Genomic DNA, 5,682 nt, shown 5'->3' with positions numbered 1-5,682 from the left:
TATATATATATATTATTTTCTGTGAATGTTCCTTTTCAACTCTTGCAACATAATCTCAGATGGCTATTGGTACGGATTATGGCTGGGCCATTCTATCATACAAATGTATTTTAATCTAAGCCACTCTATTGTAATTTGGGTTTATGTTTAGTATAATTGTCTTGTCAGAAGGTGAACTTTAAACCAGTCTATTTCTTTTTTTATCCATTAACAGATTCTTTTAAAGGACTTGCTTGTAAGTAACTCCATCCACCTTCTGATCTGACCAGTTCTGAAAAGGATCAATGTCCTCCTAAAGGAAAGCTATCCAGTGAAAATATCTTTGTATACTTAAAATTAGACAAAACTGTTTAATTTGCACACAAGTGGATTGTTTTTTTTTACTAATTAAATATATTCTGAACATATTTAGTTGTAACAATTTTCATTATTTTATTAAACAAAGAAAAAACATGTATTTGTTTCTACTTTGTGTTGCAATGCCATATAAAATTATGGTAAAATGCATTAAAGTTGATGGTTTTAGCATGACTAATATGACAAAGACAACGGGCTTGGAACAATAGCATGACACAATATGTGTGCATTCTAGCCCACCACTTCAGCATTTATGCAACACATTTATTTCACATTTTCCATCTATGGCATACTTTTTTAATATTATCAATCAGTCAAGTTTATTTACGTAGTTTATTTGTATAGCACATTTCAGCAACAAGGCAGTTGAAAGTGCTTTACATAATAAAAACACCAAAAATACAAAGTCATAAAAAACACCTTGAAGTCACCAACCAGTAACAAACTTTACATTTTGAAGAGTGCCTTTATTAGGTCAAACAAACTGTAAAAAAAACACAACAAATATAAGGTTTAAAATAATGAAAGCACAACAAAATTGCATGTTGTGTGCTTTTCTTTCTTAACAATAGCTCCAAATCAGCCCTTCACAGATGTTGAGGCTTTTCAAAGCTCTGCCCCAGAGCTGTTTGTCTTGAGCAATGCGGTGTGGCAGAGAACCAAAACCCCTAGAATGATTTCTTGGTTAACCAGACACATAGTAATGTCTCTGAATGCACTGCCTGCGCTATGTATCACTGTTCATTTCTCCCCTGTTTCTGTAGCGAGTATCACCCCCACCTCCAAAGGCCTCACCACCAAATCCTCATCATGCACATGCGGCTAGTTGCATCCCCATCATGCTAATTAGAGCCAGGTTTGTGGGAAAGGAAGGGGGTACTTGGGTGGCAAGGTGGAAGTGTGTGTATGTGTGTGTGCATATGGGATTGGTGTTAGGAGTGTCGTGTGTGCAGTTTGCGTGTGGTTGCCGTGTTTGCCTGTGATTACCCCCCTATAACCTGGCTGTGAAAGGTTGGCCCTGACCCTATGTTGACTCTGACTGAGCGGGAGGGTAGGGGGCTGAAGGGGGGTTGCAGGGGAGGTGGGGGGATGAGAGATGAGGCCCTTATGTCATGTGCTGGCGGGTGGGCGAGCTCACTGTGTGCAGACAGGACCAATGGCAGACCAGCCTGCCCCGTCTCTGGAGCTAATCATTGTTTACTAGTCTCATTTCCACTTCTCAGTGAGCTACTGTCACGCACAGCACCAAGAGGGAGGCAGAAAGGGGGAGTGTGGGGGGGGGGGAGTTTATGGACGTAAAGTAAGGCAGTGGGAAGAGGAAAGCCAGGGGTCGAACAGGCAATTGGGAAAAGACTGGAACTTAGAAAAAGAAGCAAATTGGAGGTTTTAGAACAGAGAAAGCGTAGACGATCTGAACATGAAAAATTGCAGCAGCAGCCAAGAACAATTTAGATATACCAGCTAACACACCAACAAAAACATTCCCTTAGCTATCTCCATCCCAAGCTGCCGGGGGGGTTAACCACCGGACATAGCTAGTTAAAGACGGCGATGTTTCAGAGAAAGCATTTTCTCTCGCCAGACCACAGGATGAGGAAATAGAGATACTTGAAAATTGTCACCGTCTGAGTTGATTGTTGTTCGCGTGTTAACAGTTTGAGAAAAGAAACAACAAAGTCAGAATTAATTTCGGTCCTGACATGCCAACGGAAGTCCCTGTCAGACATGCGGTTTGAGTGGTTCAGTATGAGCACACAGTACTCAGAAGAATAAAATAATTCGGCCGAATGCCTCAGACATATTATCTCAGTTTTGGTTGATTGTTTCTTTATTGTTTCTTGTTGTTTTGTTGTTCATTATGGCGTGCCTTACAAGGCACTAAAAACCATGTTCAAAACGTACTTTATGCCACATGAAGTATGTGCTGGCAGGCACATACTTCATGTTTTATACATAATACATGTATTGGGATTTCGCATGGTATATTTACAATATATTGATGGATCAGGAGAAAATAAGTTGCTTTTTTCTGTCTTTTTTTCCGTTTTCAAAGACTTAATGGGAACCTGGGCTGAAAGTAGAATTTTCTATCGCAGTCATTGAGTTCTCACATGTGGTCAAAAATCTTTAACTGAAGAAATAGAAAACATTTTTTGATGGTCCCTTTAAGCCTTTGGCATACTGAGGTGAGTGTATTTCCAGCCTCTGCATAGTGTAGCAATAGATCAGTTAATATTAAAAGGGTAACTGTTGAGCATTCATGCAGATTTTGATTAGGTAGTTGTTGTAGATGTCAGTGTTTTTCTAAATGTACCGTTTTAGAAAGATATAATTATTTTAATTACTTGACGGTAGAGCAATGCAAAAGATGTGTTGGTGAAGGAATGTAAATAATTATATCGATAGATGAACAATAAACTATTAAAGGGGTGATGTGTACTTTCCAGGGACATATTAATGTACTAATGTTACCTTCAGTTGTTAAATATAACAAAAATGTGAAATTTGACTTTGTAATTTAATGCGTCTGTCTCTTTAAGAAGCTCCTACTCTTTGCGACACTTTACATTCAGTACGTCATGACAGTGTTCCTCCATTATGCAATTTACAACCATTGTTAGGAGCATTTGACTGATTTACTTTTAACTTCCTGAAATTAGTTGCAATTTAAAACAATTCCACTGTTTTATATCATTCAACGTGTCCAAATATGGACTTGAATGGGCAATGTTTGGATACTGATTTTCTGGCACTTGCTTCAAAGTGCTTAGCCTTAACAGGAAACTTTCTAAGGTAATGGTTTTTATTGGATCTTATTTTAAATAGTTTTAAACATTTGACTAGTGGCTGGTTAAAAATTTGTTGAAATTCCTTCCAAAGTGGCACATTAATTTGATTTCAGCAGTAATAATTGTGCAAAGATGCCTTAGTCAGAATAAGTAATCAGCAGAAAGGTGTTATGGAACTTAAAATAGGTAGTTGGCAGTGCCCTTTAATTTCTTGATTTAGGTGTTTAGTTTTGCATCATAACTTATAAAGTAAATTCTGTAAATTAGTAAAAATGTTTAATTTGGAAATTGTGTTTAATCTCTTTCTTCTTTTAAAGCGCTCTATCCTAATTGGACTATTTCTCTGTTCTTTTAGGCTAACCAACAGATCGTTACTGTATACTGGCTCCAGAACAGGAGCACTGTAAATTGTACAGCAAAGGCATTTTATTTATAATCCATTAGACTCGGTGTGCAGGAGGGGGAGCAGTGTGGTGATGAGCTTGCGTGCCATGCCGGCCTAGCGTGCACGGAGGTTGGTCACTGAACTCTGGCTTCCCTGTTGAGCAGGGACAGGGGGTGGGAGGAGGAGGTGTGAGGCTGCAGGGAGTGATTAAAATGAGACGAGGGGGAACGCACAAGTCCAAATAACTTCCATATGAGCCAGGATTTGTGAGCTTAGCAATGACAGGCTAAAGACATGGTTAAAGACATGGTTCATTGCACATTTCCCACCTCCTTATAAGAACTGCTTTAGCATATTTATTAGGCTGCCTCAAGTAAACCACACTTTACTACAAAATGATTAACGTTCCTCACTTGGACGTTTTTCTGTTGCTCATTTCATGTAATTGAAGACCAAAACCCAGAGTGGTTTTATATACAGTTTTTATATATCTATTCTGTATATAAAACCTACTCTGGGTTTTGGTCTTCAATATATATATATATATCAGTAAAACAAAAATAAATTCAGCAAATTAGATTGTATAAATCAAATTAACACCAACATTCATTTGATAATACATATATACATAATACATATATTAACAATCCTCACTGGTTATGATGTGCAAAGATCAACTTATTGGTTAGTTCAAGATTTGTATGTATAAAAATCATGAATTTGTTCTCTGTTATCGGCACATGATAAAGATAAAGAGCATTTATCAGTGTTGAATCCAAGCCTTAGCAGAGTAATTCAAATATGGTAAAAGTAATGAACAGAACAGTGTGGAGTGAAGCTGAATGAGTAGAACACAAGTTGTCTAATAAATTGCATATTTTGCATGGTATCTATTTAAAAAATGTGTTTAGAACTGACAACGTAAGTTTTGATTCTGAGTCTATTTGAGATGTAGTGGTTATTTTTTACATATTGTTCCAATTATTTAAATGAGTAGGATTTAGCAAAGACATGCACTAATTTGTCCGGGATTATGTACACCACTTTGATTAGTTTAGTTTTTTTTCTTTTTCAAATCTTATGTAACAACACCCACAGCCTCAACAGTTACATTTAAACTATATTATTATTATTATTATCATCCAAGACAACGACCAGCTCACTGAATACATGCAGTATGGATATTTCTTATTGTGTGACTTTGCAGCACTCTTCTGTGTTTAAGACTTCACTTGGGCTGCCTGATGTATTTTGAGAGTCCTGAAAATGAGGCTAAGTGACATATTGCTCCACCAAAGATGAGATCACGCCGGGACCTGTAAGACTTGGAAACTTTTCAGCAAAGAGAAAAATATTAATGTATGCCCGCCTCGTTTGCTACCACTAGTGAAAGTAGAACAGGATATACAAGAATGATGAAGATATTTACAAATGAATTGAAAATCTGAGCATGCAAAGCTTTGAGGAGATAATTATGTGATTGTGGGTGGCCCTGTGACCACTCGACCAATTTGTACACCACAACTCTGTGTATCTGGGGTTGTAAATGGCTGAAGTAATTACTGCCGAGCAGAAACTTCAGCATGAGCTGTGAATTCACTTGACTTCCTTAAAATTGTGACTGCTGGCATTCCTTTTCTGTTGGAACTTCTTTCACAGAAATGTCGACATCATGGCCTCGTCTTTGTGCTATTGGAATGTGTTTTTCATTAACATTAACACACGTCTCAAAGCTTTAAAAATGCTTCTGCATTCAGATCAAAGGGAGCCCTCGTTCTTTTCATTTGTTTTCACAAATTATTTTATAAATTGCATGTGAAGTAAATTCAAAAAAGAATAACACCAACTTTTCTGAAAACTTTGAATAATGAGCCAGTAACCAAAAATCAGCTCAAATGGTAACATGCAGTGGTGGGAAGTAACGAAGTACAAGTACTTCGTTACTGTACTTAAGTACAATTTTCGTGTATCTGTACTTTACTTAAGTAGATTTAATAATGGATACTTTCTACTTTTACTCCACTACATTTTACAGTAAGTATCTGTACTTTCTACTTCACTACATTTCTACAAACTGTCGCGTTACTCGTTACATCCAAGTCGCGTTGCTCTTTTTTCCCGTTAAAATGTGAAGTTCAGGGACTTATGGTG

The sequence above is a fragment of the Poecilia reticulata genome, linkage group LG22 (assembly GCF_000633615.1).
Source record: "Poecilia reticulata strain Guanapo linkage group LG22, Guppy_female_1.0+MT, whole genome shotgun sequence".
Lineage (NCBI taxonomy): Eukaryota > Metazoa > Chordata > Actinopteri > Cyprinodontiformes > Poeciliidae > Poecilia > Poecilia reticulata.
This window is presented reverse-complemented; position numbering follows the sequence as displayed.